The 26,889-nt window shown below is 42.8% G+C and overlaps 1 long non-coding RNA gene across 4 annotated transcripts in view; it reads right to left on the bottom strand.

The window, feature by feature from the left end:
* Positions 1-346: 346 nt before the first annotated feature.
* Positions 347-26,889, bottom strand: part of LOC123802812 (uncharacterized) — a 56,684-nt gene continuing 30,141 nt past the window's right edge. For 2 of the 4 annotated variants that reach the window (XR_015722413.1, XR_006782664.2), the window contains 3 exons: positions 13,361-13,660; positions 3,152-3,257; positions 347-1,527 (listed from right to left, as the gene is read on the bottom strand). This is a non-coding gene — a long non-coding RNA (uncharacterized LOC123802812). The remainder of the gene's footprint in view (positions 1,528-3,151; positions 3,258-13,360; positions 13,661-26,889) is intronic. The other 2 variants (XR_006782665.2, XR_006782662.2) reach the window with 1 other exon arrangement.

The following is a 26,889-nucleotide window of genomic DNA, read 5'->3' as shown; positions in this document are numbered from 1 at the left end:
AAAGGAGATTTAAACCACTGAGCAACAACAAGGGCTGGCTCTTGGGAGACATCGCAGGGCAGGCGTGGGGTGGGGAGAAGGGGACACAGAGTGGGACAGGAAAGACTGAGGAAGCAGTAGTGATAGGATCCTAAGGACTCTTTTCACTTTTCTTCCTGGTTGGAGGACAGCACCATGTCCAGTCAATCACTGTTTAACACGATCAAAAATTGGGGGAAAAAAAAAAGAGTGACAGCATTATTGAAGACACTGCCTACTGAAAACGGGTTCTCTCAGTCAGAGACAAATTAACGTGCAGACTTCGAGATCTCTTTGATGGCTTTGCCAGGCAGAGACAACACAAAAATTAGTTACCATTTGAAGTTTTATTTTTCTTCCGCTTAGCTCAATTCACACTGATTGTGAATAGCTCAATTACCACTTAATCCATTTTCAATGGTTTTCTGTACTTCATAGAATCCACTTGGTCATTTGCAGGCGTCCGCGAATGTATTTGGCATGGAGGAAAAGGACCATTACTTGGGGGAGTGATATTAGCAGAAAATTACTACCTGGATGAGGGGGCATTTCATGCATATGTTTTGAAAGAAAGCTTTGAGGTGTCTTTTCCACATGTAGGAAGTCCTTCTATGAGCTAATTTTTTTCCTAAGACCTTTGTTCTGGAAGGAGAATGGCCTGGGGAGAAACAGTATTTGGAAACATGCCGCCGAGTTCCTAGGATCATGTTCTTGAACCATGGGAGTCCAAGTAACAATTGTACCAGCTACGTTAACCATTCTGTTGTAGCTCACCTGGAGGAATGCTCTATGGAACAAGGAAAAGCTTGGTAGGCTCTGAAATAAGGTGAACAGGGAAAGGGCGGTTATGAAAACTTGGGGAATGAATAAAGGATTTTTTTAAACTAAGAGATTAAGTGATCAAAGATTGTAAGGATGGAGGAAAAGCCAAGGAGAAATGTGTGGAAGACAAAGAGCTCTATCGTTAAGTGTCAGAAGGGCTGGCAGCTTAGCAAGAGCTGAGAGCCACGCAAGAGGAATCCTGAAATCATGCTGTTGTCCCCACATCACCTTCAAGCCTAGGCCATCACTGTGGGGGAAACGGAACCCTTGAAATCGATCACATTGGCTACGTAGACTGATCTCTAGACTTCGAACTTGTAAATGTTCCTGTGATGCTCGCCAGCTTTCTTGTCTCTTCGTGGTGGAGCTTGTTTATCTGCCTCGACGTAAAATTGTAAATGATTAACGGATAGAAACGAAAGGTCTAATTCTTCTGGCCGTTTCCCCAAACAGATACTTTCCCTCCATAGCCGATACTCTGCTGATTTTCGGAAACTTTCCTTTCAAATTGCTAAGATCAGTCCCTTTGGAAAGTGCATTTTTATTCCTTTTATTTCTTTGGCTCAAAGAAGTGCTGTGTTGTTGCTTGAGGGGGACACAGCGTCTCGGCTGATGATCACACTCTCTGGAACCTGCGGAGCCAGCAGGCAGCCAAGGCGAAGAGAAAGCCACGCGAAGGTGCTTTCCCTGGGGGAAGAAAAAAGATGACATTTCAGGCGCAGTGAGAGGGAAAAAGACAATTACCCTTCAAATGCCTGGCAACCCCAGGTGACTAGAGTTTTAGAGATTACAGTACACCAAATAGGAACTGTCTGGTACGTTCTCTGAGGTCTCACCGTTCTTATTAGTGTAGGACAAGGATCAGGGACCAAATAGGTGGTATTAAACCATTTTCTGTGTCAGTAGAGAGTCAATAGTCAACAGTTAAGAACAACCTCTTCCTGGAAACCCTTAGACTACAAGTGTTCATGACACCACATCTGCACTCTGGAATAATCCGTGCCTCCTCCCACCCACTCCCCACCCCCAAGAAAAGGAAGAAACCAGGATGATTTCGCAACAAACAAATGAAAAAATTAACATAAGTAGCTCAGGGAGAAAATGTGTTGAAGTGAAGGCTTTAAAGGCATGGAATTCTTTGAATAAGAGGAAAGGACTACAGTATAGAAAAACTCAACAGTTCCCAACTGTCTTCGCTCAGGTTTCTTAAAAGTGGAGCCTAAAAGGGGGATTCTTCTTCCGGTAGTTTATTGGCTTGTGCTGTCAGGGCAGGGGGGTAAAGGAAAAGAGCAGGTCTGGGAGGGGAAAAGCTAAGCAAGAATCCAGTCTCAGTGGGAGACCAGTTTAGTATGGCGCCCACTGGGACGCCCGGGAGTACAAATTGCCCCTGAGTTCAGTCCCACCTTGAGGGGAAGGGGCAGGCCTGTGCCCACCTGTCATCCACCAAGGTCTGAGAGGGTGGGTCGGTAGGCTACACAAGGATCCCAAGTGCTCTGGGACAGAGTGAGTGGGGGATTTTTCAGAATGGGAGCAGCTGTGAGCTGTTGGCAGCTCCAGGATGGGTGCAGTGGCTGGGAAAGTGGATCTGGGTGGGGCACCCATGCCATCAACTATCCCAAACACGTTAGAAGAACGGCATCAGGCCACCACCTGGTGCACAGAGCAAGAACTTGGCCCCGCAGAGCAGTGGCTGCATGTGGTCGGAAGCTACGATGGACGTTCACTAAAATCCATTCCCATCTCAGAATGAAAATCCTTCCTTTTGGGGAATGCAGAAGATCAAGTTAAAGCCACCGTAGGATTCTCAGGTAATGATCAGACAAACGTGGGCCAGATGCCTACCAGCTCTTCTAAGCTTCGTAACACGGAGCCAGCTACCCACTTTCTCTACACCTCAGTTTTCTCATTTACAAATTAATAATAAATAAACATAGACTTATTATTGCAATACTATTGCCTTGGTTATGAGGTGAAGATTAAATAAGATCTTGTATTTTCACAAGCTGAGCCCAGTACCTGGCACATCGTAAAGGTTCTATAATTGCAAGTTAATAATTATTAATTTGGAAGGCAATTTTCCAGTTTGATCAGAATTGTAAAACGGTGCCACACCAGTGGGAAATCCAATAATTGTACTAAAACCTAACATAGCACGTCTCCGGTACTTTGTAGGTTACAAAGTGCTTTCATATGCTGTTTCATCGATCCGGCTTTAAAGGAAAAGAAACAAAGTCTCAACATCAGGAAAAGCCTCAGGAACCATTGCCCCAAGCTGGAGGTCGCCCGCAGATCTGGCTTTCTGGGTTCTCACCAAGTTTCACCAGCTCCTGGGGGGCAGATTTGTCAGCTTTTCCAAGAGATTGGGTAATATCCAAATTTCATGTCGGGAAGTAGGACTACTTAGTATTTTCTCCATCCTGGAATGAAAGAATCATTTCATCAACAAGGGAGCATCGCATATTTAATGGCTTCTCGAAGGTTTACACTGATTTATCCTTGCTGGTCCTAACTCACACAGGCTTAGCACGTGGCCTGGAGAGAACTGTACCTTTTAGTCTGAGAAGCAGGATCCTTAAGCCAAAAGCAGCAAGAGACAGCAGGAGACTCAACTCAAATGACCTCTGCTTAGTCTTCCAACTCAGAAATTAGCCAACAGAAGTGAAAAAGCCTAAAATGTGAATACACATTGCTTTGCAAAGTGCCATTGATGTCAAAGCACAGACATTTGGAAAAAGTGAGCTAGGTCCGAATTTTCTCTTCAAATAGCTCAAAAGCAAAAACAAATAAAAGGGGGGGTGGGGTTCATTTTAAAACCACATGCTAGTAAGCAATTTAGCTAACTTTTTTCCCTACTAAATGTTTTTGAGCGTTATATAGTCATTCCTGTAGTAAAAATACAACCTAGTCCGCAGAGGTGAGTAATTTTTTTTTAAGTCACAACTTTCCTTGGTAATCTATTCCTAAGCTTTATAATTTTCTCTTCCAGGAATTTATTCTTCATATTGAACCTGGACCACGCCTCTCAAAATTGTCTCTTACTTTGTTTTCAGGGAAAAAAAAAAAAAAAAGAACATTGTATTACTAAATGTAAATGAATAGTACATCTTTGTCTATGTGAAATACTGGTCTACTCCCCCAAATTGTCTCTGACGCAATTCAAATAATCACACGTTCTGAATTTCATCTCCTCCTTAGGCCGTATTGTTTATACATAGGTGATAGCCACTGTCTCTAAAGTTCTAAAAATCATGAGATGGTGTGATCCAGGACTGGTGTTGTCTTTGCAAGTTCTTAGTCAAAGATGCTCTGCAGAGAGCCTGATTCAGGGCTGCCTGGGCAGCGGCCATCCAAAATATTTGGAAGGCTCCAGTCTCCTCTGAACACAGTGGCGAAGACTGTGGGAATGGAAGGAGATAGATCTGGGTCTGAGTCCCTGCTATGCCATGTACTGACTGTTCATACTTGGGTAGCAATTAACACCTCTGTGCTTAAGAAATGAGGCTAGTGATTGTACCCTTTTCCTGAAGTTTCTATGAAGACGGAATGAAACAAAACTATGAGATAATAGACGCCCCAAGAATACCAGTGATTGTTAGAGTGACTTCCGTTCCTCTTACCATTATGTACTCACGGGCCACTTGCCTGTGTTCTTGTGGTGAATGAATTGATACAAGATTTTGAGTTTTACACATATTCCTTTCTCATTTTTAGCTTTCCCTTTTGAATGTGTTAATGTCATGAATGTTATTGACACGATCAGGCCAAAAATCTATCTTGTCTCCCTTGCATCTGGCCGTGTCCCATCTGGTGTGCAGTACATCAGTCATCTGAGTACTTTAGGACACGCGGGAGAAAAAGGAAGTCCTCTAGGAAACCACTCTTGTAGCAGCCATGTGATTGATCTCTGGCCTGGCTTCTGAAACAAATGAGCTCAGAGAGGAATTCAGCAGAGAGCAAGTATGATTTAGATTTAGAATAACAGAAACCTCCGTCATGGTTGGAAGAAATCTTGGAGGCCACCCCCAACTGGAAGCATAATCCTCTTCACAGTGTCCTTGAAAAGTAACCATTCAGGTCAATCGAGTTCAGTCAGGCAGCCTGACTTGGGAGAAAGTTTTTCCATATCTTGAGTTAAAATATTCTCCATTATGTTGATGTTTACTCATTGGTTCTCACTTTTCCCTTAAGACCCCTATATCCCTGAAGGATAGTCAAAGTCCTCTGCCATTGGACAGACAATTTCCTGTGAAAAACATCCATCTGGTCGTTCCTCTACCCTCGTTACCATCTTCAGAACTTGATCTTTTTTTTTTTTTTAAGATTTTATTTATTTGAGAGAGAGCGAGAAAGATCACAGAGAGAGAGAGGGAGAGGGTGAAGCAGACTTGCCGCTGAGCAGAGAGTCTGATGTGGGGCTCGATCCCAGGACCCTGAGATCATGACCTGAGCCAAAGGCAGACATTTAACCAACTGAGCCACCCAGATGTCCTCAGAACTTGGTCTTTTTAAAAGTAAATATCTCCAATTCTTTCATAGAAATGAAAAAAAAATTACTTTGCTCTTAATCACTGTGAATACCACTATAAGAAAGGATTACTTAAAAGCTGATTACACACACACACACACACTTTTTAATCTCACCCTCAACCACCATTTTGTGGCCTTGCACTTGTCATGGTTTTTCTCCATATTCCTTTCACTTTTTTACCCAGCAGGACTAAATGGGGCCAAAAAATATCATAGAATGCACTGAATATTGCCATACTCTAGGTAACTTCATATGCATTGTCTCAGATGGAACAGTGGCTTCCTTAGGCAGGCTCAGTTCCCAGAATCAATGGAGGTCAGCAGCCATTTGCAAAGACCGCCCACCATTCCAGCTTCCTCCTTCCCAACACAATTTAAAGCATATAACCACATAGGTAACTTAGGAGACCACTGCAGTTTTCTACAATTACAGAGAGATTTTTTGGCTTGTACTTTCCTTAGTTTGACAAATGCTTCCAGTTTTAAGGGGATAATTATTCCACAGAAAGAAATTGCTGAGCTTTGCCTTTCTATTTTATGACACTGCATCAATATAGATAAACATATTTAAGAAAAAATTAAAAATAAAGAGAGTCCTACTACCACCTTGGTGGATGTTGGTTGTTAGGACAGAAAGAGCTACCACAGAATAAAGTGTTTCTCAGCTGCTGGGCGAGGTTCCTTATTTAGTATTCAAGTTAAGATTATTTTGAGAAACAGTAAATAAGTTGGCAGGGCCTAGATGGCATGTATGATCACTATTCTAGTGTCCTGAATGGGCAGAACGTTAAATTTATACCCTATAGAACAGCGCCCAAACAGAGCTGACTCATTTTGGAGATGTCTCTGCTTAAAGGTACACTGATGTATTGTTGCCAAAATGTTGTATTATAGAATATCTTCTTAAAGCTAAAGGCTATTTTGATTTCAGTATTTAGGAGAAGTGGCAAGTAATTGAGATATACGATTTTCTCGCAAGCAGAGAATATTTTAGAATTTTCAGGGTGGCTTCATCTAAGAAAATTCTAGCTTCTTGAGCATAACCTCCAGGAAAGTTTGTCACAAATTTGAAGGCATAATACTGTTTCTTATATAGAATTATAGGGAAATTTTCAGCCAGGCTTTGACTGTTGGGATTCTCCTCCTCCTCCTTTATAAAAAAGGAGTCTTCTAAACAAGAAATAAAATTCTACGTCTATCCAATAACAAAAAGGCAAGAATAATACATTACAGTTGTGTTATTGCTTTGTTTTATTTTTTAAAAGTCCATGCTATTTCCCTTGTTAAAAATACTGTGAGTTTAATATTTTCTTAGCATTCCTTAAAATTATTCCATGAAAAAAATCATAATGACACATAGGTGTGAGCGAGGCACCCTTATAAGATTAATTGCACTATCCAGCTGTTGAGATGTGTGATGTCATTTTACTCATTCTATGCTTGACATGGCATATTAGATAAGAAAAAAAAGGAATCTCAATATAATGAGATTGAGAATGGTACCTTATCAATTTTATACAACATGAAATCTTTTAAGGAATTTAGCAGGGTTTCTTGTGAGTCTGTCCTCAACACCAATTTTTCAATAATGAGATAACCTGCAGAAATGCCATGACTTGTTTTTGTCAGTGGCTAGGAGGCCTCTTATTTATTCGTAGGCTTTTCCCAGGAATTTTTGTTTCCCAGTGTGACCACAAGTGTGACCAGTTGTCACATTCGTCACGAAGAACAATAGCTAGGCTATGTTGTGTTAAAGCCAAGGAAACTTCTCGGAGATGAGCATCAATAAACCCTGTCTACATGGCCACAGGTGGAGTCAAGATGTAACTAATGTCATGTTTATTTGACCAAGACAGGCAGCCAAACTGGACAATTCTCAAATTTAATCAAACCGATTTTACTGAAAGTATCACAATTTAGTTGCTTATCTTGGTCTTCAATCTGCTTGGTGTTGAAAAGAGATGCTTTAGTCTTAAGGCAGAGCTTTCAACCTCTCCTAGATGCTCGCCCAACTGATGCCGAGAGAGATACAAAAAGTAATAAAGAAAGAAAAAGATACAAGATACAAACACTTGAAGTGATCTGACTCTTTCCTAAGGTTCCTTCCTGGTCTCTCTGCTTTTCCAAAGAAGCTTCAGAAGAAATTGCTAAATGTTTAATCCAGGGCTACTGACTAATAAAAATGACAAGATCATTCTTGATGAGCAGATTAGATCTATTTGTTTTTATGTATTCACATAATATCTGCTTAATGGAAAGCCCCCTCCTGTGTTCCTGGGTGATTAAAGGGACTTACCCCAGAGGTAACATGGGAACTTCCTGTTATATAAAGTTTGTACACAAGTCATAACTTGAAATATTCCCCATCCAAGGATTAATTGGCTGCCATAAATTGGAAAAAGTAGCCTGGGCCTTGGATTTATTCTGAATTTGACTTTTCTCTGGAGGTTTTCAAAATTTTTCAGCATCCACTGACACTGTGAAGTTAGAGGTTTGAATCAACTCAAGATTTACCTGATCTTTTAAATTTTAAAACCATTGTTGGTTTAAAGTCATTCTGGTTTTAAAGCCAAAATGGCCCCCTCAGCGATCTTGGGTTTTCAGTGAGTGGACTTAAAACCCAACAATTTGACACAAATAATTTACAACTCTACCTCCATTTTGCAGCAGCCAAGCAAAAAGTCTCACAGAATGTATTATCAATAAACCTATCTTTGATATTAGCCACATATAAGTATATATGCAAGTAATAGAACTGATCAAGAAAACATATAGATCATTTGAAAACTAAAAAGTATACTTAGGAGAAGAGTTAAATATGTTAAGATAGAGAATCAATATGCAATACAGCTCAAGTATTTGTTTCAGAGCGTTTCAAAAAACTATTTCTCATATGGAATTGTCACAGAATGTCCAAAAATGTGAGATGGTGTCTTATAGACTGCTCTCTTATCCCAGGGGTACAACCATCTACTGTTTCTGGCCTCTGATGAAATAACTCTGGGGAAGGAAATACCACTGAGGCAGCTCATTCCAGTTTTTGAACAGTCACAGAAGTGCTTCCATATATTGCACTGATTTCTGTCCTAATTTGCAAATCAACTTCCTTTACTCCTTTTCCGGGTGACTACCATTCCACCATTGGATGGTAATTCTCAAAGCCTCCTCCCAAGTGTCTCTTTAGGGAGCCACACGTCCCTAAGTAGTTCATTTACTGAGTGTCTATTATATACTTGGCACTGGGGACTTTAAAAAAAAAAAAAAAAGATATAGCTCCTGCCCTCAAGGCGATAATGGTTTTTAGGTGGAGATAAATACACAAAAAGAAAATTGACTATGGAATGTGGCACACACTTCCATAGAGGTTGGCTAGACTTTGTGAGAGCCTGGAGTAGGGATGTATTATCTTGGTTTGGGTGTGGGAAAGTGACCAGAGAAACCCTCCAGAAAAGAAGACACTTGAGATAAGTTCTGGTGATCAAGCGAGAGTTATATAGGTGACTAATAATGAAAAGAACGATCACATTTTCCCTGTGCCAGGCACCGAGCTAAACCCCCTACAGATGTAATCTCATTAATCCTTAGTAATATAGTAGAGAGTGATTTTTTCCCTCATATCATAGATGAGAAAATGAAGGTTTAGAAAAGGTTAGTGTCTTCAGCACGTAGCAGAGCTCTGTCTAGGAGAGTGTTTCTGGCCAAGAAAATGGCATGTGAGCAGGTCTTAAAAAGGGTCACAGTCTGACCTGCTGAGTCAGGAAGGTGGGACTGTGTAGCTAAAGCCAAACCAGCTTGTGCGGAAGTGAGGGTTGCTGACTGCCATAAGGAGGCTCCAGCCCAGTGAAGCAGAATTGCTAAATTAAATATTTTGGATTTAACTCCACAGCGATGGTAAACTCTTGAAAGATCCTACAGAGGACAAGAAAAACTGGAGCATATTTACCTGTGACGGCTTTAGTTTCTCTTATTTCATTTGAGACCTGGTGTTACCAATTTGCATGACTTGAATACCACCCATTCCTCCAGTGGAACTTTTACTTCCAACATTCCAGGTGCTCACAGACACAGCCTTTGTGGTGGAGATTTCAGTAATACTATTTGACGTGCTAAGGAACCCCTCTGAAGCATGGATCCCTCATTAGGGGCTTTCAAATGTTAACTCTCCACCTTTGGAAAATTGCTGCACTTCGGGTGGAGCATGTAGATTATATCAAACTATTTTCAAACAAATCAACACTGACATCTTGTAATCCCCAGATAGGGCTTACCGCAAAAGACAAGAGAGAAGAGTGTCCCTTTGTGTGTGTGTGTGCGTGTGTGTGTGTGTGTGAGGCGGTTGTCACAAGAACAAGTGGAGACCTGCCAGGAGCAATGTGGCTCATCTTTTCCTTTCCCTGAATGGGTGTGCAGATGATGAGTTAGGAATGTGGGGACCTCTGGACCCCTTTGTCTACAGAGCCTTGTGACACACTCTGGCTCTGTGAACACCACCATTATCGCTCATGCCTTTTCCAGAGTTGGGTGGCACTGACGTAGAGAAGTCATGGCCCAGACAGGTGGCCACATCTGAGAAATGAGAGCAGTAGCCACATGAAGGCCCCCCGAAGGCATCGTGTTTCCACATGGCCAGCCTCCAGACACACGGTGCATTCGCTGGGCTCTGCTTGGGAAAGGGGGACTTATTCTGGGCTAAAGACAAAGCCCTAGCACCTCTGCGACAAGCCGGCAGGCAGGGATGTCAGGGCGCCTCTCGCTGAGCAAGATCTGAACGAGATCCGGTCTGTATTCCTTTGGAGTGTGAGAGCCTCAACTCAACATGGCGCCTCAGGGATGGCGAGGGACTGTGCGGGACTCCTGGGCTTACAGAATCCCACAGACCCTCTGGCCCCAAGCCCCCCTCCCAAATTAAGGAGCACATATGCACATATTCACATGGTTTTGTGTATAATTTCAGGAGGTTCGTGGTCCCTTCCCCTTTCTTAAGAAACTGGAATCTTTCAGTACAGCCTAAAGTAAATGATCTCTGAGGGCAAAACTATCACAATAAAGTAAATAACTTTTCCATCATGTCACCTCATTTCAAATCAGATTTTAGCTGAAAATCAATATAGAATTGTTTGGCTTTGGGGGCACCCAACAGTGACATAAACAGCCCTGATTTCTTTATTCTAGTGATGCTTGGCTGAGGTTGGGGGCTCCCTGGCAGGAGTGCTAGGGAGGGGTTCCTATACCAGATAGGAGATTGGACATGATGCCACACACGTGGGCCTTCCAACTCTTGAGTCCACGAGCTTCCATTAAGAGGCACTCTTACGAGTCCAGAGAAGGAGAGTGCAGGCGAATCTCCGGGAGTCACAGAGAATTCATCTCCTCACAGGTGGGTCAAAGGTTTTCTGTAGAGACTTTCCATCTCAACACATAATCGATTCTAACACCTTGATTCAGTAGCACCTACCCCTTAAGCCTGCTCACTCCCTTAAACCCCCAGATTAGGGACTGGGGGCTGGGACGGAGGGGCAGGAAGAGCAGGAAGCAGGAAGCCGGCCTAGGCGTCAAATTGCCTCCAGGACTAAGAAGACAGAGCTGAGCAGTTGGGGTATTTGAGGTCTGGAGGACTACTTCTAGAATAGAAGTACAGTTTTCCTGTGGAGTTGGTTTCCTCATCCCTTCCCAACCCCAGGCAAAGAGGGAGTCAACATTCAAAGATGATTCTTTGAAGGTAAAAGAATGTGCTTACAGAAGAATAAAACACACACGTACAAACATTAAGACAACGCTGAAAGGGGACAATAAAATGTTCATAATTACTTTCGGGTTGTGAATTGATAGGTAATTCGGGATATTGTATTTACACCTATCTTTATATGGATAGCTTATAGCTTCTGCTTTCTGCAACCAACATTATGACTCTTTTTCCAAAAGAGCACTAACAGTATTTGTAGATACAAATTCTTACTGAGAAACACAAGCCATCATTGTTCATTCAGGGCTGGTAGGACAACTCAAGACCAGATTAAATAATTCTGGGAAATAAGGGGCTCTAGGCTTCTCGGGATGCCTTGAGATAATCCCCAATGCCATGAAACACAATGCCATTCATCCACTCAATTTCACCATCAACAAACTGAATCTCGCCTAGGGGAGTCTAAACACAATCTGAGCACATCATACTTTCAAACACAATGGCAGCCTCCGCGATAGAAAATCCCTTCTTGATCTGGGATTCCAATCCTTCGGACACTCTCTTTTTCCTAGCACTGTTTCAGACTTCCCCTCCCCCTTCAAGAGCTTATATGCAGCCTCAGAAGAGGTTGGGAACGGAGATGTTGGCCACTTCTTCTATTTTTATTATCCTTGTGGCAGCCTACCCTCCTGGTCTCTCTGACCTCCTGCCTGACCTACTCCAAGAACCGCTAACCATTCTCTGCCTCTGTTTCATCCTTCCCGCACTGCCAAAGCCAGGTTTCTGCCATGGGATGCCACCTCGCCCGGGGAATCAACACCTCCACCCGACATTCCAGAGCAGGTACTCTTCCCTGCAAGCACCGATTTTCAGTCAAGCTGTTTCTAACATGAGGAACTTTATATAGAAAGATCCAGGGAAATTAGAAGCAGGAATTTCTTTATTTAAAAACACACAGTGCTTCTCCCAAGCAACCGCAGATGGATGGATCTTGGTTTATATGTTCTCATGACAGCCCCCCTGCCTTTCAGACTAGGCTTTCTGGCCCCTGGGAGCACAGCTTGTATCTTCTACCGCTTTCAACTCCCCCACTTCATTTATTATCAAGCTGAGCCCCGAGTAGATCGTTTATAAATTCTTTTTGACGCGGCATAGGCACAGTCTATGATCCCTAAAGGGAATCAGGGGAAAGTTGCAAAGGACAGAAAACATTTGAATTGGGCTTTGAAGCCCAGGGAGAGATCAAACCAATACAGACGTGAGGGAAGAGACTTGGAGGCAGAGGGAATGCCATGCAGAAGCACAGAGGTGTGAGAAGCAGGTTAGTATAGAGAAGCACATGTCCCTTGTGGCTAGAGCAGGGGATGAGGTGGGAGGAGGGGAGCTGGCTTCAGCCAGGAGGTGGGGAGAGCTGACTGGGGTGGGGAGGAGAGTGGAGATGGTGGGGGGAACTGGGAGGGATGTGGGGAAGAGGGAGCTTCCTCTCTTGGTTCCTCCTTTCACATCATTTTCCTGGAGCCTGGGTGAGGGGGTAGGGGGGGCTCTCCTGCCATGATGTGAGTCACAGCCTGTCTTCTCTACCTGGGCGTGAGAGCGGCCTGATGGAGGGGAGTGCTGTTACTAACATGTTCCTTCGGATGCAAGTTTCAGCAATTATAACAGATGAGGTCAGGCCTGCTGTGTCACCAGCTGCCACAAAGCTGGCTCCACAGGGGCCGTAGACTCTCCGACCTTGCCCACAGACAGGTTCCTGCCTCCGGGAACAGGACAACACACTCAGGAGGGACACACGAAGAGGAAAAATAGGAGGAAAAAAATCCAAGAAGTTGACCTGAGACTCCCCAGATGGGGAGCGACTGTGTAAAGCCCAAGGATTTTCCTCAAACATTCCAGAACAGTCTATGAGAAAGAAAGAAAGAAAGAAAGAAAGAAAGAAAGAAAGAAAGAAAGAAAGAAAGAAAGAAAGAAAGAAGGAAGGAAGGAAGGAAGGAAGGAAGGAAGGAAGGAAGGAAGGAAGGAAGAAAAGAAAAAAGAAGGAAGAAAAAAGAAAGGGGCTTACTTACTTTTTCTGTCCCTTCATAAGAACCTCAGTGGGCATGTGAAGAGCAAAAAGGCCCATGTGCATGAGAGAATTTTTAGGGATGTAGGATTAGGCTCCTGTAAGCCAGGAAAGAGTTTCCTCAATGGTACCATTTGTAAGGTTTCTTCGTACAATAAAACATCAACTAGGCCACGGAGCTGTTGGAAATGCACAGATCCTGTCCTTTGAGTGTGTAAAAGTGACTTGGAAGCTGCAAGTAAGGCCGTTACCTTCTTCCTCTGTGAAAATACCCCAGACAGTGGATGGATCTCTTGGAATTCCACTTTTTCAGTCTTGTACTCAGCAGGTATTTGTCGAGTGGCTGCCATGTGCCAGACGCTACTGTAGATCCGGGGAACATCGCAGTGAAGGGCTAGTTTGTAACCCAGAGGTGTGAAGTCCTTTAACCACGTCTTATCCCACCCGTCTCCTGTGCAGAGCCGGGAAGGAAGGAAGGGAGAGAAGAGTGTGTGGGCAGAGGCAGTGGCGGTCAGAGGTCACTGGGACCTGGCCGTGGGGTGAAGGGAAGCCTGCAGGTAGGAGAGAGGAGAGAGGGGTTGTTGGAGAACCTGAGGAGAAAGCTGTTGATTTTACCATTTTGTGTGACACTCATCTTAGCTCTAGCCAGGACGTGGGACAAGAGCGAGCCCGTCTGGTCCTACGATCCCGAAGACAGTTCTCCCAAAGCTCACATATCATTCAAGCGTTTTCCTCTTCTCCCCTTTCCTCTGTGAGCCTGGAACTAGGAAGCAAGCCTCAGCCTGACAGGGAGGAACAGAGGAGGAACAGAGAGCTGACTCCTCCTGGGAAGGTTCTACCCTGACCGTCTGCGGCCCCGATCCTCCTCCGCAGAGCTCAGGTACGGAGGAAGCAAAGCGGGCCTGCAAAAGGCAAGCTGAGGGGTGCGGGGACGTGCAGAAAGGGGGAGCCCGGAAGTGGCTCTCGGTGCTGGCCCCCGGATAAGTGGGTTTCCCTCGCCTGGATCCTGGCTCCGTCTGGCAGCTGGCAGCCTCGCAGCTGCAAACAACGCCTGACTACAGAGCTCAGGGCCTGTGGGCCCTTTCGGACACCCTGCAGCTTCCCTTGGCGCTTGGTGGCAGAGGAGCGTGGGAACAGGGCAGGTGGCCGGAGGTGGCTCCCCAGGCAATCCCCACCTTCTAGAGCTCAAAGATTTTGCCTCCATGCAGCCAGCTCACCAGGGGTCCTGAGAGACTTTCTGGGCTCACCGAAAGAAACAGGAGGGGTGGACGTCATCATTACATTATGTCCTTCGCACTGCTGGGACGCTGTTTACTCTGCCAACGGAATTCAGTTCAAGTCCAGGCGCCAGTCAAGCTTTATGATGTGAGACCACAAAAACTGGGAAAATTGCTTTTGGGCAAAGGGCACTTTCTTGGTGTGGTGAGTATGCCCAGGTGAAGAATACATAGGGAGGGGGTCATGTTTCTTCATTCAGTACTTTGTGTTTTTTTTTTTTTTAAAGATTTACTTATTTATTTGTCAGGGAGGAAAAGAGAGCGAACAAGTAGGGAGAGAATCAGGCTCCCCGCTAAGCAGGGCACCCGATGATGTGACGACGCGGGGCTCGATCCCAGGACCCTGGGATCATGACCTGAGCAGAAGGCAGTCGCGTCACCGACGGAGCCCCCCGGTGCCCCTCTTCATTCAGTACTTTGAAGTGTTAGCTTCCCTCACTAGACCTTCCTTGTTTGGGCTGAGAAGCGAGTTTCTGCTGCCGATCTATCTGCGAAGTTAGAGCAGCCCTGACCACTGCTGACCGCGGTGCACTCTGGCTCCTTGTTGGAGCTTGTGCTGAGGCTGGAGCCCCGCATTCCTCATCCAGAGCCGCTTCCAGCGCAGCCAAATTCCCTGGGAGCCTGGCACGCGGTCTATTTGCACAACGCATTTTTAAACTCTGAATCATGCCAGCTTCTCTCCTGTATCACTTCGGGTTAAACTCAGCAGCATTCTAGTACCTTGGCTTCTCCTTGTACCGACAGGTGGGTCTCCCAGGCTTCCCGGGCACCCCGCCTCCAGGAAGCAGAGAGGGCCCACAGATCAAAGCGTCGCCTGCATTCGACGCCCACTCACCTGGGACAACCAGGTGCTGGTAACAGGCTGTTTGTCACTCCCAGCCCCACGGAACTTGCACAGGGCTGCCCTAGGCAAAGTGGCTAAACAGGCCCTCTTCATCCGAACTTGCTAGCATTTCCTTCTATTTACACTGAAACGTAGCGCCACGCGGCAAGCGTTCCTTGACATTTGTTTTGCCAAGCCATGTGGGCCGAGCACTGGTCCGGGCGATGGGGATGAGGCCGTGAACAAAATGGGAGAGGCTCCTTCCCGCCTCATGGAGGGCTTGAAAGCTGCCATGACATTTGTTATGTAAATTTTTCTTTACACTGTGTACAGATAACCTGTACATAGTATCAAACTATACTGAGAAAATAAATACTAGTGGCTAATATATATGTGCCTCGGACATACACATCGGGTAGGGAAGGTATAAAGGAATACGGAAGAATGACACACACCCACGTGAGGAGGTCACCACTGGGATAGGAAAGGGGACAGAGTCGAGAAGAATGCAAAGGGGCTCCAATTCTATTGGTAAAGATTTCTCAAGCTGCGTGCTGGGTACGTGAGTATTTTTAACTTCTGATTTGTGCTCTTTTGTGTGTCTTAAATATTTCATTATAATATTTAAAACAAAATATCAGTACTGGATGCAAAGGTGTGCGTGCAAGGGAGCTCAGTGCAGAGCTATTTGCGGCAGTCAAAACATTTAAAACTGGGTGTCCAACAAGAGAAAATTGGTTAAGTGGATTACGGCACAGTAAAAAAAAAAAAATCAAGATGATACTTTGAATATTGAATATTACCCTGATCGTCCTAGGAACCCTAAGTCACCTGGTTTAATTGAGCGAGCTGCTGCATCTACCAGGGTAGAGCGGAAGACGACAGAAACTTCGTGCTTCATTGGTAATTTGATCCCTCGCATTTTATTTTCCACAGTACTTTTAAGCCCGTGATCAGTATAAATGTGTTCACTAGCTGAGTATTCCCGAGGGTTTAGAAATGTTCAGTCAGCCCCAGACATCATCTTCCCATAACACGTAAGAGTATTTAATTTTTTTTTTTTTAAGATTTTATTTATTCATTTGACAGAGAGAGAGAGACAGCCAGCGAGAGAGGGAACACAAGCAGGGGGAGCGGGAGAGGAAGAAGGAGGCTCCCAGAGGAGCAGGGAGCCCGATGAGGGGCTCAATCCCAGGACCCCGGGATCAGGCCACGAGCCGAAGGCAGACGCCTAACAACTGAGCCACCCAGGCGCCCCAGAGTATTGAATTCTTGAGCAAGAAGAGATGAAGAAGGAAAAATTTGAAAGGCTGAAATGAGGCCCCCTACAATAGCCTACAAACTAGCCTTCAGCATACTCACCTCTGGACTTTCCAGACGAGGAGGCTTGTTGCTGGTGAAATTAGTTTCCTTTCTCTTATCAGATTGTTCAAATAACAGGACAGTTTCTCACTTGTCTCATTAGGCTCTACAACGTATAGTATATAGGGCGCCTGGGTGGTTCAGTCAAGGTTAAGCGTCTGCCTTTGGATCAGGTCATGATCTCTGGCTCCTGGGATGGAGTCCACGTTGGGCTTCTTGCTCAGCAGGAAGTCTGCTTCTTTCCCTCTCTCTGTCTGCCCCTCCCCACTGCTTGTTCTCTCTCTCGCTCACTTAAATTAACAAGTAAAATCTTTTAAAAAAATGTATATTATATAGTAATAGAACTTGCCAAGGATTCGATTATTTCTGTCTATTCCCTTTTGCACATCCCACCCAAGAATTCTAAGGAATGTAGCTTTCAAATCAATGCTACTGGACAACTGGCTTTCTGCTCTGTCGTGGGGTGATTAAACTGTGATTTGGAAGCTGAGCATAAACTTTTTCCATTTAAAACAATCAAACGGAGCGTGGTTTTCTGAATGTGTATGATGCATATGTGGCCACCAGCCACTAGGTGTCACTACAGAGAGTTACAGCATCGTTTCAGAGCATCACAGGATAGGTTTGAAGCAGAGGGTGAGCTGGATTTGTGTTCAGCCCCTGGAGACCCCTGCTTCTGCCTTGTTCACGTCAACAGTTTAGTGATCCCTCCTGAATTTCCAAAAAAGCTTCCCAACAGAGCTTCAGGGGAATATGAACATACGTAACTCCTACTCTGGAGTATTTGCGTTTCAAATTTTATCTCAAATTATTGAAATGTTTGCTCTTTGTTAGCAAACCAGAAGCAAGAGGAGATGGATTTCAGGGGAGGGAAGAACTATGAGACCTTTCAATCATGCATACTCCAGGCAAGACTTGCAACTACATTCAGTTTTATACTTTTGTTTATGTAGCCCTTATATAACGTTGTAGTGTAGAAGCTTATAAATTCAGTTTATAAATAAAATGTCTAGTTTCTGGGGCACCTGAGTGGCTCAGTCGGTTAAGTGGCTGCCTTCGGCTCAGGTCATGATCCCAGGGTCCTGGGATCGAGTCCCACATCGGGCCCCCTGCTCAGTGGGAAGCCTGCTTCTCCCTCTGCTTGCTGCTCCCCCTGGCTTGTGCTCTCTCTCTCTGCCAAATAAATAAATAAAATCTTTTAAAAAAAATGTCCAGTTTCCAAAGTCTGTACCTAAAAGGCACATATAGGAACGTAAATCATCAGTAAAAAAGTATGAAATTTGAGTTGAATTAGAAACGATTTAATTATACCATAATTTGCCACTTACCTTAATTTTGATAAAGCAGCCCCATTTTATCATAAAATGCCTTTCACCTTTTTGAAACTTAAGTCACTTGACTCAACTCCACTTATAAGCTTTATTCTGCAATAAATGTCTGTGTTGTCTTACTTGCTGAGAAAAGAAGTAAAGGTAGGAGAGCTGCAAACCTATATGGCCCAGCTAATGCTTAGCCTTGAGCACCTGGACACAAAGGTGGCCCTCAGTAGCCCCTCCCCTCCCTCTAGTTTGCGTGTCATCAGTGCAGCAATAAACTCATAGAACTGCCAACGGATCTAATTTCAAAACCAGCTGATTATCACCTCTATCTTACAAAGTTATGAATTTAAGGTTTTTAATCTCACATGCTTTTTAAAATCCTAACTATAAATTTCATGTTGATTCTTCTACAGTTCTAGATGTGGGTGACGGTATGATGTAAAGGACCCTGATTAAGTGTAGGTATAATTTCTTCGAAAAAGGAAAGATGATTTGTAAGGGGAAAAAAATGAGTCAGAGAAAAATAGAGTTTACTGATTTAGTTATACAGTCCAGTCGGGTCCAGCAGCCCTTTCACGGGGACAGCACGAAAGCAAAGTCTGAGGCTGGATCATGAAACAGTGCTCTTCACCAATTACCACCAAGGACTTTAAAAACTCTGCTCAGGTGTTTGCTACTTACTATCCAACTTTGAGACTTCTACTAAAACTCAGCCTCCACATAAAGAAAGAATTGGTGATTGGAATTACCCACGATGATGACTTTGATAGTTTCTGTATTACTCAAGGATATTGATTATATCGGTATAGATATTACTCAAGGAAAATATTAAGCAATTAAGAAAATGATGAGTAATTCAACATACTTTAGTAAAGATGAGAAAGGAACGAGGAGGATAATAATGGTAACATATCTCTTCCACCTGGCACCATCAGGGAATGAGGCATTCTGCGCCAGTGGGTAAAGATTATTTACTAAAAATTTTAGGACTCATTTTCTATTTAATGGAGAAAGTATAGACACTTCCCTTGAAGATCACAAGAGTACTGTTATCATTGATCCTGCCTAACGTAGTATGGGAGGTCCTTGCCAACATTAAAGGAAAGAAAGAGAAATAGAGACAAAGGATAAAAAAAGTCATCATTTACAGCTGATATGATCTCCTCACTGGAAAAATCATCCAAGTAAGAAAGTTTAGCAAGGCTGCTGGATGCAAGATCAAATGACAATAAACTATGCTATTTCTCTATGTCAGTCCTATCCAACTATATAACTCATTATGTCCAAGTTACCATTCACAATAACAATAAAACTATAAATATCTAGAGATTAATTTTTCCAATACTACATAAGATCTCTCAGGAGAAATTTGTTAAACTCCAGGACATAAAAGACGATCTGAGTAAATGGAAACACATTCCATGGGTTAAGGAAGGGCAACTTATTATTATAAAGATATTAATTCTTCCCCAAAGTAATCTATTTAATGGAATTCGGATTCCGACAGGACTTTTTAAGGAACTCGACAGACTCTGAAATTTCTATGGAGGAAGTAAGGCCCATGAATAGCTAAACCTACACAGAGTCCCAGTGAAAACTGGGGGTATTTGCCAGAGATTCTCCCCCTTGCGGCCCTAAACTTTACCCCACGGGTAAACCAAAAGCTTTGCTCAGCTTTCCAGCCTCTCGGCTCTGGCTTCCACAACCGGCGAAGCCAGGAAGGGGAGCTATGACACCAATGGTTTTGCTTCTCTGGAGGCTCCTTCTCTTTGGGATCCTGGCTCAGCAAGTCCTCACTGTCATGGTAGGTCTCCAGTCGAACGGATTTGTAATAATTGGTCCGGCTCTCAGAGAACGGGTTGGCTTCAGAGACGAAATTCCGTTGCTCTTTCTGACACCTTGACCTCATTTCAAGGAATTTTCCACAAACCCCAAGTATGTAACCCTGGGTTTTCCTGTGCGCCCTGCACATTCTGATCACCACCCTCTCCTTGTCATTACTGCCACAGGGTTCTCATGATGACACCGAGTCTCTGACTGCTCTCTCCGAGATACCCAGACTCTTTCCTATTTCCACAACTTAAGTAGTCAAAAAAATGATCTGTCATCTCGTGTCACTCAAATCAACTTTTTTTGCCTTCTGTAATGTTTTATTTACAGACCTGTACCTAGATTTCCAAATTCTGTTCACTTATTACTTCCTAAGACCACAAGGATTATGTGTCTTTCATTTACCACCGTCCTCCCAGCCCCTGGCAAGGCTGATCAATTGCAGATGGTCAATAACTCTCTGCTGAGAATACACCTAAGAGCAAAACAACGGCTAAATTAGTATATTGAGACCTACTTTGTGCAAGGTACTCTTCTAAGCAATTTACAGTGAATCCTCCCCACAACCTTATGAGGAAGGAGACTCTGTTATCCTCACTTTATAGGTGGGACATAGACATTCAACACTTGCCCTGGTTACTCCACTAGTAAGTGGCAGAGACAGGATTTCCATAGAGGTATTGTGACTCCAAAGCAGGCCTTCTTTTTTCCCCCCAGCTTTACTGAGATATAACTTACACTTAACATTGTATAAGTTTTAAGCGTACAACATAACGATGTGATTTAGTACGTAAATACTGCAAAATGATCACCAAGGTAAGTTCAGCTAACACACCCATCACCTCGGGAAGCCGGCCTTCTTGACTTCCTTTCTCTATAGACAGCCTCTTAGAAAGCAAGCGCTGAATGCCTTCCCTTTCCTCCTCCCTCCCTACACCCATTTCCACTTCCTTCCTTTCTCCTGTAACACTGGATGTTTCCAAGTCAATATGTATCTGCCTTTAAGATAAAACCTTGAAATTTTACCCTTATCTAAGGCACGGGGGCAGCAAGACCACAAGGAGTCCAGTGCCCAACTGTGGCTTTGCGAGAATCCCTTGCCTCTCCTAGGTCCCCAGCACGTCCTCCAGCCCTGGCCTGCTCCCACCCCATGATGAGTTATACACACAGTGGGGAGAACAGAAGAACCGCCGTCTTTGATCTTTACCCCTGGATTTCATTGGGTTTGGCTGCTGATCTGCTTCTTATCAGCCTCTCCTGCTTGCTGTGAAGCCCCTGACTGGGGCCTGGGCTTGGCTCTCCTTCTGCTTGTTTGCTCCTCCTCATGCAGACCTTAGCCTGCTGACCTGTTGCCCGTCTCTTCATGCCTTGGAATGCTCGGATTCAGAACTTGGCTTTGCTCTTTATCATAAGACTAAGTGGCCTGATTATGTTTGTGAACACTCTGGCCTTGAACCCACGTGTCACCTCCAGGCCACGTGGAAAAGTCAGATTCCCAGTGGTGGTCATTTCATATCCTCTCGGGCTTCCCTATGACCCTGAGGCTAACAAGGGTACTCTCAGTTTTTCTCGTTCTCCCGCTTATCAATGAAAGGCCCTTAATATATTCCCTCAATTTTTTCCTTTCTTCCTCTCTTGCTAATATTCCTCAGTTTACCTCCACCCTGTGACCTCTGGTTTCATGAGAACCAGGTGCAGATGTGGGAAACCTTCCTAATTTTTCCCAAAGGACTTCTGCAGGGGAGCTGTGGTGAAGCCATTTATGCTAACAGTATGATGCACTGTTGTCCGTGGTGTGGAGGAGGGGATAAGAGAGGTACAAGGTTTGCCCTTGAGGAAGACTCCAGAAACTGTATGTAAGGGACTACAGAGATAAAAAGCAGAAACAAACAAACAAACAAATTGTGACCAGAAATTATTCTGTGGGAAATAACGTGAATTAAAATAAGATCTAATCCACTCCATTATGTATGCTTCCCTTTCGTACTGTGTGTGTGTGTGTGTGTCAGGGAAACTGCTGGGACCATCTGTTAAATGTTTATTTCCATTGTTACTTCTCAGGTGCCAGCAAACCCTGTAATGGGAAGAAAGAGGAGAATAGCTTTTTAAGTTCATTGGAAAATGATCAAGAAAAGGAAAAGGCAGGAGCCAAATTCAGCCTCGAGTTCTGTCTTTCTTTTTATAACCAGAAAGTTCTAGAATAGGGAAGTCTACCTTTTTGGGGAATTATTACCTCGATCTCTGCTTGTTTCCTCGTTGTTGATACTACTGCTTTAGGCAGAGGAAATGGGGTACTTAGGAGGGAGACGTTTTGTCATTTGTCAATACTTCTCTGAAAGGACGGAGGAAATAGAGCAAAGACTGGAAACAAACCATTTTACTTTACGTGTTAGCTCTTCTGGAAAATAGCTGGAGAATAAGGGTGCAGTCTTCAGCCAAAATAAGGTACGAGCTAGTCTGTGCAATTTAATTATTCATGCTTTCCCTTCCTACAATTAGTCTGGATAATCAAATACTGAGTGACCCAGAAAGATGGAAAGACAATGAAGCATTTTCCAGTGGCCTCACATGCTCCTGAGGTTTAAGCCTGCTTGCTGTCATCCAAGAATAGCTTCATCATAGAAAAATTGAAGAAGAAAGTAATTAGCATCCCTGCACAAACCTTGAAAGTTTGTGTTTACACTGGGTTAAATTCATGAGAGGGAAAGTTGGGGTTTTCTGTTCTCTGAACTATAGAAATTTGGTTAGACAATACTTAAAGTCCCAGCAGCTTCAGAGTCAATTACCTTGAATCTTGCTGCCAAAAACTCATTTTAGTTGGTGAAAAGCAAAGTGAGAGTCTACTGGTTTGGCCCAAACCTCAAATTAGCTTGCAAATGACAAATTCTCATTTTTTCCATCTAAATAAAATAGCGCCACTTAGGCATTGTGTATTTCTAAGAGATCGAAACTGACATGTAGGACTTACTTTTAAAAACAGTAACCACTTAACAAAGACCTGTGGGCACTTCCATAAATAAACCTTTGGTCTAGAATACAACAGAGCAGAGTTTGGTAAAAAGTCAATCTGTTTAAGGAAAATTATAGTGAGATTTCAGTATTTTATGGAACAAATTACTTTAGGTTCATCCTATGGAAGACTGATGAAAGTAAAGCATTGTAGTGCTTTCTATGAACTATCTCTTTTCATCCTCACAGCCCAGTAAGGCAAGTATTTTTATTCATATGTTTTTGAAAGTAGATATAATACATTTCCCAGCATCTTAAAGCTGGTTTTGGAGCCAGGACTTGCCCGCAGCTGACCGAGCCCCAGAACTGTCTCTATAAAGCAAAGGGGAAGTTTTTCACCTCTAATGTATTACAGAGATTGCAAGACACAAGAAAACATTTAAATTATGGACCTAGAGGGGCACCTAGGTGGCGCAGTTGGTTAAGCGTCTGACTCTCGGTTTTGCCTCAAGTTATGATCTCAGGGTCATGAGATCGAGCTCCCACCTCAGGCTCCACATTCAGCGTGGGGTCGGCTTGAGATTCCCCTGCACCTCCTGCCTGTGCTCTCTCTATCTCTCTTTTTCTCTCTCTCTCTCAAATAAATAGATCTTTTAAAAAATTATGGAACTAGAGCGTACCACCCACACAAGAAAATGAAGGTGATAGTTCTGTTTGACATAATGCTCTCATCAGAAGCTCAGCTCTCATCAAAAGCTCATAGATACTACTGATCATGAATTCCTCTTTTTCATTCATTAATCAGAGAGATTAATTCTGGACTCGATACACTGTACTTAAGCTTTCTGTAGATCATTCTGGCTTTGCAAAGACCTAGCTTATAGTATCATTTTGATTGTTTGCCTAGGAGATATTCCATTTGCCAGATTGAATTGTAATAATTAATAAAAACTCCTTCCATCACATTTGCTGAGCACTGCTCCACATCCTCTTGTAACTTTTTTCTTCCAATCCTTTTGCTGTTCACAAAAAAAAAAAAAAAAAAAAAAGACTGAAAAAAATGACTGAGGGTTTCATCAATGCTAAATCAAAACAAAGACTGATTTAAACAATTTCTGGAAATAATGTTTGAGTTATAAAATTGTGTTTATTGATAAGAATTCTCTTAGTGATATGTTTATACTTTTTATGCTCATATACTATCGTTTAGAAATATTTGAAGCTGTTTGATTATTGAATGAGACTCATATTAGTTTCCTCTCTACTACAACTTATATTTTAAACATCATTACGTGAATACTGTATTCACATCTTATTTTCCCATGAAGTGGCAAGGAATAAAATCTGGCCCTCAAAAGAAAAGTTCCAGGGGTGCCTGGCTGGCTCAGTCAGAGGAGCAGCGTGCAACTTTTGATTTTGGGGTCATGGGTTCGAGCCCCACACTGGGTGTAGAAATTACTAAAAAAATAAACTTAAAAAAAAGAAAGAAAGAAAGAAAGAAAAGAAAAGCTCCAGAGCAGGATGGGTCATGTAGTGAAAATACACTGGAGGAAACCTGTAAGTCCTAGTCTCATCATGCTCATTCCGGAAGCTTCTGATATGGCCAAGTGGCTTATATCAGACCAACTCACCTAAGAGTATGAATTATCAATCTAGACAACATACAAATAAAACAGCCATTTAAAGACAATGTAGAGTGAATAACTTAGGCAGAAACTCAAAGGGATTAAATTCTTGAAATAAGGAAACTGTACTAGATATAACCCATATTTATTTAACTTTTCCCTGAGAGCATCCTTCAGACTGTGAGGCATGAAGGGACACAGCTCAATCAAGAAGTCGCCATTTTATTAGCCTAAGAAGTCAGAGATGGAATTAGGAGCTACTCGTGGTTGGAAATTGAGGAGGCTAATTCCAGGAAAAAGAGGAACCTGTGGTAGAGATAAGCCCTCAAATCGGAGCATAAACTACCTTTAAGTACTTGGCTGACCTGGAACAGAGGGTGTTCAAGGCATGACTCTGGGGACGCCTGAGGAAAAACAGCAGCTGGACACTGCAAAGAGCAGAGATTTTAGCCACTGTGGACTGCAGAGAAGACAAAGGGAATTAAAGACCAGAAAACTAAAAGGCATTTGACAAACACTTAGAACATTTCACTGAAAACCCAGAAGGGCCACTCTTTCAAAGTGAAGTTCAAATCCCAGTCTAAAGGGACTTGCCTTGGAATTCAGAGAAAAACTAAAATAGACCTACACTAATAAAACCTAAAACCAAACTTCTACAAGTTCAAAACGACTGGTGAGCAATTTACCCACCTGCTACAACAAAACCTGACGGTCTTTAAAGGTAGACCTAGGGACGCCTGGGTGGTGCAGTCAGTTAAGTGTCTGCCTTTGGCTCAGGTCATAATCCCAGGGTCCTGGGATTGAGCCCCAAACTGGGCTGCTTGCTCAGTGGGGAACCTGTTTCTCCCTCTCCCTCTGGCCCTCCCCACTGTCCCCATCCCCCACTCATGCTCTTGTACTCTCTCTCTCATGAATAAATAAAATCTTAAATAAACAAATAAAGTGGTGGGATTATGAGTGACTATTTTTATCTTCTCAAATTTCCAAATTTTATATTGATGGCCTATTACTCCTTAATATTTCAGTATGTATATCTGAAAAACAATGACACTCTCATATATAACAATAACACAACCCTCAAAACCAGGAACTTAATACTGATAGCCACCACCGTGTAATCCAAACATTTCTCTCAAATTTTGCTGAGTGTCTAATAATGTCATTTATAGATCTACGATTAAGTCCAGATCATGCATTGCATTTTTAATTCTTCTGTACCCTTCAATCTTGAACAGTTTTTAGACCATTCCTTAATTTTCATGACCTTTAAGTTTTTTATACTTTGTATTCTGAACTAATTTTAGACTAACAAAATTTTCAGAACACATGAATTTCTATATGCTTTTCATCCAGATTCTTCAAACCTTAACCATTTTAACACGTTTTTCTTCTTTCTTTTTCCCGAAGCATTTCAGAGAGAAATGCAGCCATGATGCCTCCTTACTTCTCCAACTTCAGTGTGAATTTTCTATTAACAAGGACTTTTTCTTATACTACCACAGCACAATTATCAAACTCAGAAAATTAATGTTGATATAATACTCTTATCTAATCTACAGACATTTTTGTCAATCAACCCACTATGTTCTTTGTATCAAAACAAAAAATAATGTCTGCTCCAGCATCCACTCCAGGATCACAGGTTGCATTTTTTGGTCACATTTGTTTAGTGTCCTTTAATCTGGGAGAGTTCTACAGTCTTTTAGATCTTTCATGGTCTCAGAATTTTTGAACAATACAGGACACTTATCTTGCAGACTTCCCTCAAAAAATGGGAAATATCAGCAGAGAAATGAAAACAGTGAAAAAAACCAAATGGAAGACTTAAAACACTGCAACTGATATAAGAAAATCACTGGATGAGCTCATAAAAATAATGGAGGTGCAGAGGGAAATGTCAGTAAACTTGATAATAGATCAATCAAAATGATCAAAGGTGAAGAACGGAGAGAAAAAACACTGCAGAAAAGAACAGAAAAAATAGTAATAGAGCTTCAGGAACCTGTCTGACATCATGAAAATGTCTAGAGTCCTAGACAGAGAAGAGGGAGATTATTTGTAGAAATAATGGCCAAATGCTTCCCTTATTTGGTGAAAGACATAAGTTTACAGATTCAAGAAGTTTAACAAACTCTAAACAGGATGAATCCAAAGAAAGTGGTGGCTAGCCACACCATAATCTGCTAGAAATAAAAGATACAGAGAAAAGCCCCGAAAACAGCTAGAGGAAAAAGATAGATTACATTGGGAGAAACAATGATCCAAATTACTGCAGTTTCTCATCAAAACCATGGAAATCATGAGACAGTGGAATAACTTCTTTTCTGAAGAACAGCATCAAATTTTTAAATGTTTATACACCTTAACTCAAAATTACACTTCTAGGAATTTGGTATAAATAAATGATTAAAAAGCACCTAAAATGCTCATTTAAGTTTTGCTTAAAACAGCAGAAACTATAAATATTTGTCAGCAGAGAAGAGATTTAATGTATTATTGTACACATGCATAAATTTATTTTTTTTTTAAAGAATTATTTGAGAGAGAAAGAGCATGTCAGCAGGCAGAGGGGCAGAGGGGCAGAGGGAGAGGGAG

Source organism: Ursus americanus, chromosome 31, assembly GCF_024610735.1.
Source record: "Ursus americanus isolate L20-20 chromosome 31, mUrsAme1.1.p, whole genome shotgun sequence".
NCBI classification, from domain to species: Eukaryota; Metazoa; Chordata; class Mammalia; order Carnivora; family Ursidae; genus Ursus; species Ursus americanus.
The sequence above is the reverse complement of the archived record's forward strand: the minus strand, read 5'-3'. Positions and strand labels throughout refer to the sequence as shown.